The sequence below is a fragment of the Manis pentadactyla genome, chromosome 7 (genome assembly GCF_030020395.1).
Source record: "Manis pentadactyla isolate mManPen7 chromosome 7, mManPen7.hap1, whole genome shotgun sequence".
NCBI lineage: Eukaryota > Metazoa > Chordata > Mammalia > Pholidota > Manidae > Manis > Manis pentadactyla.
In genome coordinates, this window is record NC_080025.1 from 4,717,502 (window position 1) to 4,731,231 (window position 13,730).

Consider the following 13,730-nt stretch of genomic DNA (forward strand, 5'->3'; position numbering starts at 1 on the left):
AAGAAAAATAATATAATAAATGACATCTAACCATACTATTTTCTTTCTGAATATAAGACTTGCATGTGTCTCTAGATCCTATAAAAATAGCCTTAATTACAAAAGGATTTAGTTTCTATATTCTAGATTTTCCCTTAAATAAAGTCCTTGTCACATAAATTAGTTTTAAGAATTAGTTAAGCTTCCATAGTAACTTATTAATTGACGAGTATCTTCTGTGATTGGTACTTTGGATTACTGGTGATTTGGCAATCAAAATACAGAACTCATTTCAGCAGGAGAGTTATGTGACTTAAGTTCTGCTACTGCAAGGTCATTGGACAATTGAAAGAAATAAGCAAAGCATCAAAGAGAATTTGGACAAAATATCCAAACAGGGAAAAGAATTTGCATTTACCTCTTGACGGCTAATTTTAAACTTTACCTTAATAAGTGTGACTTCTTCAATCTAAAAACAGGCATTTGTTTATTAAGAATCATAATTCTAATTTTTAAGTTTGCCTACATTTAAAAAAATTAGAAAATTTCTAATTTTTCAAAGAATTTTTTCAAAGAATTTGAAATTTTTCAAAGAATTTGAAAAACTTATCTTTAATTGGGGAAAAAAAATTTAGAGTTCTCCTCAGTAATGTATTTCTAAAGTCCTCTTAGCTATTTTTCCTTTCCAATTCAGTGATAGAATCCAGCAATGTGCTTCCAAATTTCTGGAATAGCTGCAGATGAATCAATATAAATGCCAGCTTTCTGGTCTGATTGAGTGTGATTATTTTGGTGGTAGTTTCTGATACCTGGTGCTTTTGAATCCTTTGTAGGAGAAATGCAGCTTTTTACACTTCTGATTTTTTGGGGAAAATGCACTTAAGGCATGTTTTTCTAAGGTGTGTGTGTGTTGTTTTTTCTTTTTTAAGTATCAGTGGAAAAAACCCTAGAAACATCTGTTTTCCTTCAAGTCTTGTGACTTTCCATGTCCATTCCTTAGTTATTACCAACAACTGATTGTGAAGTGAGTGTTTTTTCTAGGATGCTCTGTGCAGAAGGACAGGAATAAATAAACTTGGGAATATGATATTTTTGAACCCATAAGATATGCACTTTGGATTGTCAAGCACTTCTCAGTTCTTAACAAAGGAAACTACAACCTGGATTAACTCGGTATTTGAATCTGGTTTGTGCTTATCTCAATTCATCAAGCTGTCTGCATGCATTCTGAGGGTAGAAACATTTGGGAGATGTGGGAAAGACTCTGAAGGCAGTATAGCTCACAGGTCTGTGTAAGACTTCAGGATTGCTCAGCAATAGGAGACAGTTGTTCTAGAATTTTCCTGATCCTGCCATTAACTTATTTAATGATCTTGGAGGAACTACTTAGTTATTCTCAAATTTCATCAGCAAAAGGGGAGTAAGTAAGCTTACTTACATCATTGGAATTTCTGAGCCATGACAAATAGACACTAGTAACTTTATAAATTAATACAGAAAGAGAGATGATTAATACCAGAGTCTACTCTCCTGAAAAATAAGATTGTTAGAATAGTAATAAAACATGTCCAGGGCTTATTGGCATTATCCTTGAAACCAAATTTCCTGGACGTCTATTATTTTTATCTCTCTTGCATGTCAAATTTTCCCATTAAAGGTTCATTGATATTAACTGGTGTAACCCAACAACATAAATACTGACATACCCCAAATTCATTTTCAGCATTGATCTGCTGGTGATTTATTGCACTGCTGTGATCTGAGTATTACTTGCCATGCAGTGGGTGCTCAGTAAAAGATGCAGACTACCTGCAGTGAAGGGGGTGAGGTGAACTTGTAGCCCACCTGCAGTTTTATGTAAGAAGGGCAGACAGAGCTTGGGGATTTATTTTGAGTGCCCCACTATGTAGAAAGCATAGAACTCTATATTTTTTACATTTATTATCTCATTTAATTCTTACAAAAACCCTATGGAATGTGTATTATTTCCTCCTCTTTCTTTCCAGATGAAGAACTTGAGGTTCAGTGTGATGAACAGATAGGTCTTTTATCACAGAGCTGGTCAGAGGCAGAGGTGGGACTTGGTGCCTTCTGGCTCTGAAACCCTGGCCGTACTGATACGCTGCAGTTCCTAAGAGTTGAAATTGGCTGTCTAAATAGGAAGGAATGAAGGAAATTAGTTAATTTTGTTGTTCTAACAATGTGGTTCCACTGATGTCCCAACCTAATCACATGAACTTTTAAAACATTTCTCCAGCTGATTGCAGAAGAGCAAGTTACATTGATTCTAAGCGTGAGAAGGGTTCTACATCAGGGAAGCCAACTAAGGCTGAGATGAAGTCACTGGGACAAGGACCCAGGGTGGCCTCCAGAGGAACTGAATTCTGCCGAACAGCACAGATGAGCTTAGAAGCAGGTTCTTCCCCAGAGCCTCCATATTAACTTATTTAATAGCCATTAAGGAGTCTAGTCCAGCCAACACCATTAACTCAGCCATATAAGTCTTTAAGCAGAGGAGTCGGCCCTTCTGGACTTCTGACCTGTAGGAATAAAAGCTAATAAATCGGTATTACTTTAAGCTGCTCAGTTTCTGGTAATTTATTGTGTGGTGATGGAGAATTAATACGTTGAGTAAACAGTCACATTCACATTGCTTGCACTTGGTTATATATGCCAGTATCGGTGTGCACACAATTTTCAGTCATGAACGTGTTTGCCTACTTGACTACTTGCACCAATTTGTTATTGTTCTGGTGAGATTTGCTCACTTTGTTCTCCTTTATTTGAGCAGGTTGATTTGTGCCAAATCAGATTATTGTATCAATTCTGTCACCTTTCATTTTTTTCTGTTTTTAAACATTGTTTAAAAAGGGGAAGGAGTTTGGTCTAAAACCCAATATTTCTTATATCCGCAAAAAGTGGGCCATGTTTTCAATAAAAGATGGAGTGACCCTACCTGTTGGTAGAATGCTGCCTATAAAATGTATGCCCGAGTTTGTTAAGGAAACAAATTATCACAGAAAAAGCAACGTGTATACTGTTAAGAATTAAGAATGCTTTGAATTCATTGGAATATCTGGCAACTTTGCTATAAAGTCTTGTTTTCGTTAAAATGGTTTGGGCTGAACCTTTCTTTGATAATTAAAAATTCCTTTCCTCTCTTCATCCTTTTTCCCTCCAGGCCCTGTGCTTAAAACATCATTGGTATTTTGGCAAATCAGGTGGACTTAAAAGCAAACTACTTGCTTCTATTCCGTCAAGCATCTGTCCCTAACAGTCACACAGAGCCATGTTGACGGGCTCGCTGTCTCCGCGCTGCTCCTGTGCACGTATTGGTCGTGCCGTTACAGCTCACGAGCTGGGTATGGTGCATGTAGCACGGACTGGTCTCATCAGTGCTTTCCAGGGGCTTCTATCCCATGAAAAGCCTAATTGATGAAACTGTTCAGCATGTAAACAAAAGCATTTGTGGAGCTGGTGTCTGTTCATCACTCCAGCATTTCCTTAGTCACTTCCTTGCTTTTTTCCTCTTTGATCTATCTTTGTTTTGGTTACCAGTGCTATGTAACAAACCATCTGTATTTATTACTTTAAAATTGCAATAATTATCCTGTGTTCACTGATTCTGTGGGTCAGGAATTCAGCCAGGGCACAGCCTGGATGGCTTTTGTCTGCCACATACTGTCTGGGGCCTCAGCAGGGAGTTCAGATATCTGAGGGCTGGAATCATCTGGAGGCTTCTTCGCCCACATGCGTGGTATCTGGGTTGGTATGACTCAAAGGCTAGACTCAGCCGGGATGTGCATCTACCCATGGCCACTCCATGTGGGTAATGACACAGACGGCATGGTGGCTGTTCTGGGGGAGAGCATACCAAGAGGCGGTGTCCAAAGAGTGACGGTCTCAGTGACCTGGATGGCGAAAGCAGCATGGGATTCATGGCTCAGACCCAGAGTCACGGGACAGCCTTGCACGGCGCTGTATTGATGGGAACAGCCGTGGGCCCACCCAGGCTTAGGGGGGGGCGGAAGACTGCTCCCCTTGGTGGTAGAGTAGGAAAGCACATTTCAGAAAAGCATTCAGGACGGCATCTGTTTGGTGGCCATCTTTAGGACATACAATATGCTACAGTGTGCTCTCTGGCCACAGTTCATTTCCCGCGGCATGCACAGTCAGTCACTCTGTCGAGACCCCAAAGTCTCATCCTGTTTGGGATCAGCCAATATGTAGGTAAGATACCTTAAATGTTGTTCCTCAGGCATTATTTCTCTCAGTCTGATCTGTGAAAGAAGAGACTGGTTATCTGTCCCCCAAATAGCCATCTACAATGTACAAACAGATTTAGGATCACCATAATTGACTCTCCTATTCAAAAATAGAATTATTTTCCCTGGCAGTTCTGAAATCCAGCAGGGAATGTGTTAGCAGTTCCTCGATGAAGGCTCAGACCTCCACTCTGAGAGAGGTTCCTGCAGCGCTCAGACCCATTTGGGCTTTGGTCCACCCTTGAGGTTTTCTTCCTTTTTTATAACCTGTAGCCTATGTTTATAGCTGAGCAGGTTTTTTTTTTTTTTTTTTGTTTTGTGTTATATCTTGTCTGTAGAAGTTTAGGGATTCAGGGAAACTTTGTTCATTTTGTACTATCTCTGTCCCTTTTAGTGAAGGCAGTGAAGGCAGTTTCTTTCTGAACTTTGTGGGTTGGTTATATGCCAATTAATGAACCTAATCCTTCAGACAGAATCTGTATTCACGAATCTCTTAGAGACAAGCCCATTTCTACTTTGGGCTCCTTGTGGGATTTCTGTGGAATAACAGCCATAGGATTTTTAGAAAACCTAATTTTTTTTCATAACAGAAACATGTCCTGAAGACCATTAGAAAACTTTTGTCACTTTGAATGTGTCTGTAGGTCATAAATGCAAATCCCCTGAGGTCTTCAGGAAGAGTCTCACAGTCATACCTAAGGTCTCATCTTTACTCTGAGGCAACATTTTTCTGCTGGTCCTCTGAGCTTAATATTTGAACTAAAGATCCTTTCTTATTTGAGAAACTTTCTCTGTCTGGAAACACTTTCCTAAGCCCTGTACAGTTGCTCTTGAAAAACTGACTATAGCTTTCTTTTTATTAATCTCTGCTCTCCTCTTCGGCCAGAGCCGGCTGAAGAAGCCATGTGCACCTCGGCCCCTTCCCCAGCTTTTTGAGTTCCTTATTTCCCACATGGCCACAGGGGACGGTGTCGCCAAGCTTTCCACCACTGCCTGTTAGTGTCCTTTCCTCTGGCTTCCAGAACCAGTACCCTCCCTCAGGTTCAACCTTCACTGGCTCTTTTAGAGGCTGTATCCCTCTCCTATGGCTGCTCTAACAGTTCACCACAAGCTGTGATTTTTAAAACCACATGAATTTATTCTCTCACAGTTCTGTAGACCAGTCTAAAATTAATTTTACTGGGCAAAATCAAGGTGTGGATAGGACTGTGGTCCCTGGAAAACTCTAGTGGAGAAAGCATTCTTTGCTACTCCTGGCTTCCGTGGCTTGTGGCCACATCATCACGCTTTTTGCCTGCTTCACATTTGCCTTCTCTGTGTCAAACTTCTTTTGGATAAGCACACTTGTGATGACATTTAAGACCCATCTGGATAATCCAGGGTAATCTCCCCATCAGAATATCTTTAATCATGTCTACAAAGAACTTTAAATAAGGTGTAAGTCCCAGGTTCGAGGAGTGAGGATGTGGATATCTTTTGGGGGTAGTTTTTCAGCTTTTCACAAAGCCTTTCAGACTTCTACCTGACACATAGTCCAAAAAACAAATGCTGCCTGTGAAGGTTTGGTTTGGCAGAGTGCGTCATTTCCAGACACCCAGTTCTATTTTACATACTACTACCGCACAAACAAAGCACCTCAGACTTTGGAAAAAAAGAAATTCCCAATCATCTTATTTTCCTCACAGATTCTATGGTTCAGGAATTCAGACTGGGTGTAGCCAGATCTCTGCTCCATAATATCCAGAGCCTCTGCTGGGGTCCATTTGAATGACAGAAATTTAGAATCACATGGAGGCTTCTTCTCACATCTGTCTGGCTGGGATGGATTGAAGTGGGACTCAGCAGGGAGTGCTGACTAGGGTGTCACGTGTGGCTTCTCTGTGTTGCTCAGGCTTCTGGGAGCATGGAAACCCATCTATGCAAGGCTGCTTCCTGAGAGAGCATGTAGAGAGCCCTTGAATCCCTTGTGCTCCGTGGTTGAACCAGTCATGGCCCACCCAGGGATGGGACTCTAGATGAACAGTTGCAAAGTGCTTTGTAGAGCGTGTGAGATGGAAATACTACTGTGGCCATCTTTGGAAAATGCAACTTGCCACATCCCTTCTTTGTAATGTGCTTAATTGTAGGTGTTTATAATGTAAACTGAGTTGAGTGGTTTTCTTGTTTTTGTTTTTACTTTTTTTCTGTTTGTAGGCCCCTCCCTAAAGTACATCTTCCCTCTTTAGGATGAAGGGCAGGAGAACCTAGGATTCAGCATTCACAGTGAACAACTGTTTACCCCCATTTGTATGGGAAATCCAGAAACCAGTATCATGTGCAAACAGCTCTTGAGCTGAGACTTGAGTCTGCATTTAAGGAGACCAAAGTACAGTGTAAATGCTTTTACACTCAGTGGCAAGGCAGTTCAAAGAGCGAGCTTGGGAGCCAGGTGCCGTGGATCGTATCCCAGGGATAGCATTCATGAGCTGTATAGTTTATGGAAATTCGTTGTGCCTCAGTGTCCTCATTTCTAAAATGCAAATGATACCCCCTACACCAGGATTAAATTATAATCTATATGCAAAGCGCACAGAACAATATAAAAAATAGCAAGTACTCAATGAATAGTTTGTATTCAGAACAACTTTAAACTCACCATTCCTACCAACTGGCTAAGAACAGACACATATGCAGATACCCTCCCCCCAGCACATACATAACCCTTGCAGTTCCATAGTTAAGGAAAAGCTTGCTACTATCTTAAGTTATGAGGGTTGAGCAGTCATCAAGGGATTACGTGTCACAGAATTTGAAAAGCCACTGAGGAAAAGGAAATTCTTCAAAATGCCAGAATCGCATCCTTCTTTCTTGCCTTACTAATTCTCCAGAAGCTGGACTTGTTGGGAGGCCTAAATAACTGCCCCAAGGCACCTGGAGGAATTTCCAGTATCATCTGTTCCTCAGAATCCATTTTTTTTATGACTTTGATTAGTGAAATTATCTCAGCTTTGTGTTTTTGAACTGCAGCATTTAAAGAGGGATTGAATAGTGTACTATATGGTTATTTCACAGTTTGTGCCTGTGGGAAATACACTGAGAGGTTACAGTGTAGAGAAATGGGATTTAATCATAGATAGATGGTAATTATTTACTTGGCATATTGTTTTTCATTGAAAATTTGAAAGAATTCTCTTTTTATGGACTCAAACTAAACTGTTTAAAGAAAACTCACAACTGTTTTGAAAATGAAGAGTAAACATTATGATGGTGGAATATTATTACCATAATGTAGTTGAAAAATGTACCGGTGGAAAACACAGTAAATGGCAAGGCCAAGAATTTCCAAATGCAGTGATTTACTCTCTGAGTACTTTGATTACATTTTTTCTTTTATAGAAAGTTGGTCTCAAACTTTTCTAGGTGTAGTTTTGGACTGTCAAGACTGGGGTGAGTAAGTTTTGGTTTTCTCATGATCTTTGACCTTTGGTAGCATAGGTTTCCTTAGACTCCTGCATTTCCCGAATCACATGCTAATGTCATCCATGGTTTTTCAGGAGGACTGCTTCTCCCTTTCTCAGCTCCCCCCTGCCACTGACCTCAGTATGGAGGCATCTTTCAGTTTGGAAGTCTTCCAGTTACTCCCCAGGACCAGTGGGTTGCTTTGTCACTCTTGAAGTGAATTCGTTACGAAAGAGATTTGTGAGCAGAGGTAATTTTGAAACTTATCACATCATCATCATTATTTTTATTTTTGTCCAGTCTAGGATGGTTGGAGTTCTGTAGCGGCAAGAGGTCTGGCCACTTGAGTTTCATCTGGGGTTGCTTTTGCTGCGGGCCAGTTCCCAGGCACCTGTACGTGTTCTTGATTGGTAGGATATATCTCTGCCAACACTTTGGTTTATTTTCTTTTGTTGACATGTACGAGTCTCATTATAGCTGTGAGTTTATTTGGTGGTATGCGACCCTTGAAATGCTCTTTGTGTGCTTTGCAGACAAAAATCTAGGGTGGAAACTGAACATTGTTCTCTGTGATTTGTAATGACATGGGAGTAAGATTAGATCTCTCACATAATTATTCAGGATTTGAAAGATTCTTGAACTGAATTTTAGTGACTAGAAGGAAAAAGGCCTTTCTGAACAAAAAATACTGCTTCATCTTCTTTATTTTAGAGAGGTTTTGTGCTCAAGCAGCTACAATATGTATGTGAATGTATGAATGTAGTAGTGTTACTAAGCTGTTAGAAACTGCCTCTTATTTCTCTTCAGCTTTGTTAGGAGAGTGTTCCAGGGGATGCTCAACTTGCCACCTTGAGACAAAACTCTAACACTGGAAATATTTTGTGCACTCCACAGTATTCTCTTTATCACCACGGGCAACTGTGGTTCCTTGGCCTCCACCCTGAATTTTTACCATAATCCTAGACTCAGGTGCTAGTGGTGTCTCCATCTCGCTGATGAAAAACTAAGGCTTAGAAAGGTGAAAAATGAGTCATTTTGTCTTCAGAACATATGATTTTAATCACTAACTTCTTATTCTCCAAATGGGAACAATTATAATTAAGACATTAGGATTTCTGAAGAATTTTTTAAATTGTGTAAAGCACCTAAATGCCTAAGATACAGTAGGTTACTTTAGTTTTTAAAAAATAGCTAAAAGGAACTTTGAGATGAAACGTTGCTTGGATTGTGTATGTTTCCGTATCATTTTAAGTGCAATCATTAATTTGCCCCTTACATACTAAGCTTTGAAAAGACAACAAAATTCTGGTTCCAATCTCCTTAACTCAGTTACTTTCATCAGGAATTAGCATTTTCTTTATGTCAGGTTGTATGATACAGGAGACTAGGGCCTTTCACTGAGCAATGTTTTGTGTATGTTATGACTTTCTGTTTCTAAGACTGAAAGTTCAATAGTCAAATACGTTATTTCTCTAAAATTTGGTTGTGAAAATGATGACCTAAAATCACTTTTTTTTCCTGCTTATTTCTAACACCAAGCTTTTTGCCTCTGCTGGGCTATAAAACATCACAATCTATATGAAGTAGAATATAAGTAAGGCTTTTGGGTTCTGACAGAGACATGGAGCAGGCTTTCCACCCTGTTGGCTACTCAAGAGACTGGGCAGTAGCATCTCAATTTGGGGACAAAGACGGAAAAGCAGAGTGTATTGAAAATGGCTGGCTTTCTGAGATCTGTGGAGATTTATGGGAAAGGCTGTCCCACATTACTAATCTGACTCTCTCTCAAAAGCCAGAGAAGGAGTGGAATCTTCCTTGTCTTAAGTGTAGGGAAGGTAGAATTCTTCCAGGTGTTTCTGCAGAAACACAACTTCGCACCTACCGGTAATGAGCCATAGGAATTTTAAAAAAAAACCTGTGGTTTCCCAACTAAATAATTCTGTAGATAAATTGCAAGAGAGGATGATTACCTTTGAAGCATAAATTATTTGACTGTAAGATCAAGTGCAAAGGTACTTAAAAACTCAGAACAAGAATATGAAACTGTTGAAAATCATGATGCAAAAGAAAACACATTTGGAAGGATTTAAGAAAACACGTGTATGACTAATGGGAGAAATCTAAGGAAGAAAACATAAAATGGTGAAGATAAAATAAATAAGTAATACTGTGTTAAACTATTTCTTTAAATTAGTTACAACTAATTATCCTAAAACTAAGTGGCTTAAAATCATACACTTTTATGATCTCATAGTTTCTATGGGAAAGGAATCCCAGAGAGGCTTAGAGTGTGGGTCTGACCTGGGGTCCCTCATGAGATTTTAGTCAGCTGTGTGCCGAGGCTACGGTGTCTGAACCTGACTGTTGCTGAAACATCCACTTTAAGCAAACTCGTGGCCTCAGAGAGAATGAAAGTAAGCAAGCAAGGGTGCTCATACGGAAGCCAGAGTCTTGTAAGTCAATTTCCCAAGTGGCACTTCACTGCTTCTGTTGTAAGCTGCTGCAGACCAGCATCAGCACAGTGTTTGAGCGACCTCCACAAGAGTGTGTGTGAATGCCTGGGGGCAGGGATCGCTGGGGGCAAGACCACCTTCAAGACTTCCTCAACAATGGTGAAAGGAACACCTCTAGAGTTAAGGAAAACCTGAATCTGAAATTTCAAAGAGCTCACTCCATTCCAGGCTGACCAAGGAGGAAACCTGCATACGCAGTCTGCATAAAAGTCTTGAACGGTAAACAGCAAGTGCAAATCAAATAAGCTACACTGTTAAACTCATTTGTTACTACAAAAAAAATTAAAGAATTAAAAATAAGCATGAGACTTGTTGCTGCAAGAACACAGACCAGAAGACAGTGGGCTAGTACCCACAGTCTAATGAGAGAAAAGGACGGCAGTTCAGAATTGCAGGTCAAGCCAAGAGAACATAATACCTAAATAAAATACAAACAGGAGTTTAGAATGCACAGTATTCATCTATCCCAGGAGAAAAGCAGTTGAGAAAATACATTAACCAGTCGCCACATAAGCTGTTACACAGAGTTCAGGGAAGGAGAACATGAAGAGAAGGAAGGACAGAGCACTGTAGTGTGCATGATCATGAGAAAACAAAATGCAAATGGCAAAGAAGGGCCCTTCAAAGGGAGGCATTGAATAGGCTATATTTTGGTAACAAACAGCCCCCAAATATCTGTGGCTTTGTATAACAGAAACTTACTTCTCGCTTGTATTAATCTTCCTTACCTTGGGCAACTCTCCCAGACCGCAGACCTCTAACAAGGCCTTTCAAATTTGAAGCCACTTAAATTTTGTGGCTCTACCATCTTAAGAAAAGTGCTTCTCCGCGATTTTCCTGGGAGAGGAAGAAAGGGCTTGCAAAAAGTGCACCAAGCTTGTCACTGATCAGCCATTGGGGACCAGTATGACTTCCACTTATATTTCTTTGGCCAAGACCTTACATGGCCTCAAGTGAGTGGATGGGAGCAAGGAAGCAAAATACAGAAAATAAAGGGGAACCTCATAGTGATGAGCACTATGGTTATTTACATACCATTAAATGATTTTAGCAAACTAAGAAATGGGAGGGACTGCTATTGTGGGGGAAGGCAGGGAGAGGTAAGTAGGAGAGGTTAGAACTAAATTTATTTTAAGTTTGTCATCTAATGGATATGGGCAGGAGGATTATGAATCTTATTAAAGGTGGTAGTTTTTAGCTTGCCTTTATGCAATAGTAGGATATACATTTGTGTATGGCAAAATAGAAAGTGAAATTAATAATAAAAGGAGTGGACATTTGAAATGAATTTTGTTGATCCTACCAAAAAAAAAAAAAGGAAAAGGAAATGACAGTATAATAAGGTGGAAAAATAAAATCATTAAATGTGCACTAAATGTGAGCAATCAAACTCTTCTATTGGAACACAAAACTTACATGCTATTTTCAAGAAACAAGCCTAAAAGAAGTAGGTCAAGAAATACTAAAAATAGAGATAATGCAGGTAATTGTAAACCAAATGAAGAGTGGAGATATTAATATCAGATAATGTAGTTCAAGGTTAAAAAATGCTTAATAAGTGTTTGAGAAGATGGCGGCGTGAGTAGAGCAGCGGAAATCTCCTCCCAAAACAACATATATCTATGAAAATATAACAAAGACAACCCTTCCTAGAATAGAGACCAGAGGACACAGGACAATATCCAGACCACATCCGCACCTGAGAGAACTCAGCGCCTCGCGAAGGGGGTAAGATACAAGCCCCGGCCCCGCGGGAGCCGAGCGCCCCTCCCCCCAGCTCCCGGCGGGAGAAGAGCAGGCAGAGCGGGAGGGAGACGGGGCACAGGGCTGCCGAGCACCCAGCCCCCGCCATCCGGGCCCAGACACAGTACGTGCCCAGGGGGCCCTGGATACTGGGGGAACAGGGAGTAAGACCTCTGAGCGGGCACTGGAGGCCGGGCGCCAGAGGACATAAGAAAAGCGCGCGACCATTTTTTTTTTTGCTTTTTTGCTGTTTTGTTTTGGCGAGTGCTTTTTGGAAGTCTTAAAGGGATAGGGACCCCAATACTAGGGAAACAGGGCAGCAAGACCGGTGAGCAGAGGCCTGAGGCTGGCACTGGAGAATAAAGAAAAACGAGCAACCACCTTTTTTTTGAATTAAAAAAAATCTTTTTTTTTTTTTTTTTTTTTGGTGGTCATTGTTTTGTTTTGGCCGGTGCTTTTTTGAAGTCTTAAAGGGGCAGGGCGGGTCACTTAATCCAGAGGTAGGGAATCCGGGATCTCTGGGCACCCTAACCCCTGGGCTGCAGGGAGCAGGGAGGCCCCTTACGGAGATAAATAGCCTCCCAGCAGCTCCTGCTCCAACGCGACTCCACCATTTTGGAGCAGCTGCCCGAGCCAGGCCACGCCCACAGCAACAGCGGAGATTAACTCCATAGCAGCCGGGCAGGAAGCAGAAACCCTGTCTGCGCGCAGCTGCGCAGCACAAGCCACTAGAGGCCGCTGTTCTCCCAGGAGAGGAGGGCCACAAACCAACAAGAAACGAAGTTCTTCCAGCCGTCACTCGTCCCAGCTCTGCAGACTATTCCTATCACCATGAAAAGGCAAAGCTACAGGCAGACAAAGATCACAGAGACACCAGAGAAGGAGACAGACCTAACCAGTCTTCCTGACAAAGAATTCAAAATAAGAATCATAAACATGCTGACAGAGATGCAGAGAAATACGCAAGAGAAATGGGATGAAGTCCGGAGGGAGATCACAGATGCCAGAAAGGAGATCGCAGAAATGAAACAAACTCTGGAAGGGTTTATAAGCAGAATGGATAGAATGCAAGAGGCCATTGATGGAATTGAAACCAGAGAACAGGAACGCATAGAAGCTGACATAGAGAGAGACAAAAGGATCTCCAGGAATGAAACAATATTAAGAGAACTGTGTGACCAATCCAAAAGGAACAATATCCGTATTATAGGGGTCCCAGAAGAAGAAGAGAGAGGAAAAGAGATGGAAAGTATCTTAGAAGAAATAATTGCTGAAAACTTCCCCACTCTGGGGGAGGAAGTAATCGAACAGACCACGGAAATACACAGAACCCCCAACAGAAAGGATCCAAAAAGGGCAACACCAAGACACATAATAATTAAAATGGCAAAGATCAAGGACAAGGAAAGAGTGTTAAAGGCAGCTAGAGAGAAAAAGGTCACCTATAAAGGGAAACCCATCAGGCTAACGTCAGATTTCTCAACAGAAACCCTACAGGCCAGAAGAGAATGGCATGATATATTTAATACAATGAAACAGAAGGGCCTTGAACCAAGGATACTGTATCCAGCACGACTATCATTCAAATATGACGGTGGGATTAAACAATTCCCAGACAAACAAAAGCTGAGGGAATTTGCTTTCCACAAACCACCTCTACAGAACATCTTACAGGGACTGCTCTAGATGGGGGCACTCCTAGAAAGAGCACAGCACAAAACACCCAACATATGAAGAATCGAGGAGGAGGAATAAGAAGGGAGAGAAGAAAAGAATCTCCAGACAGTGTATA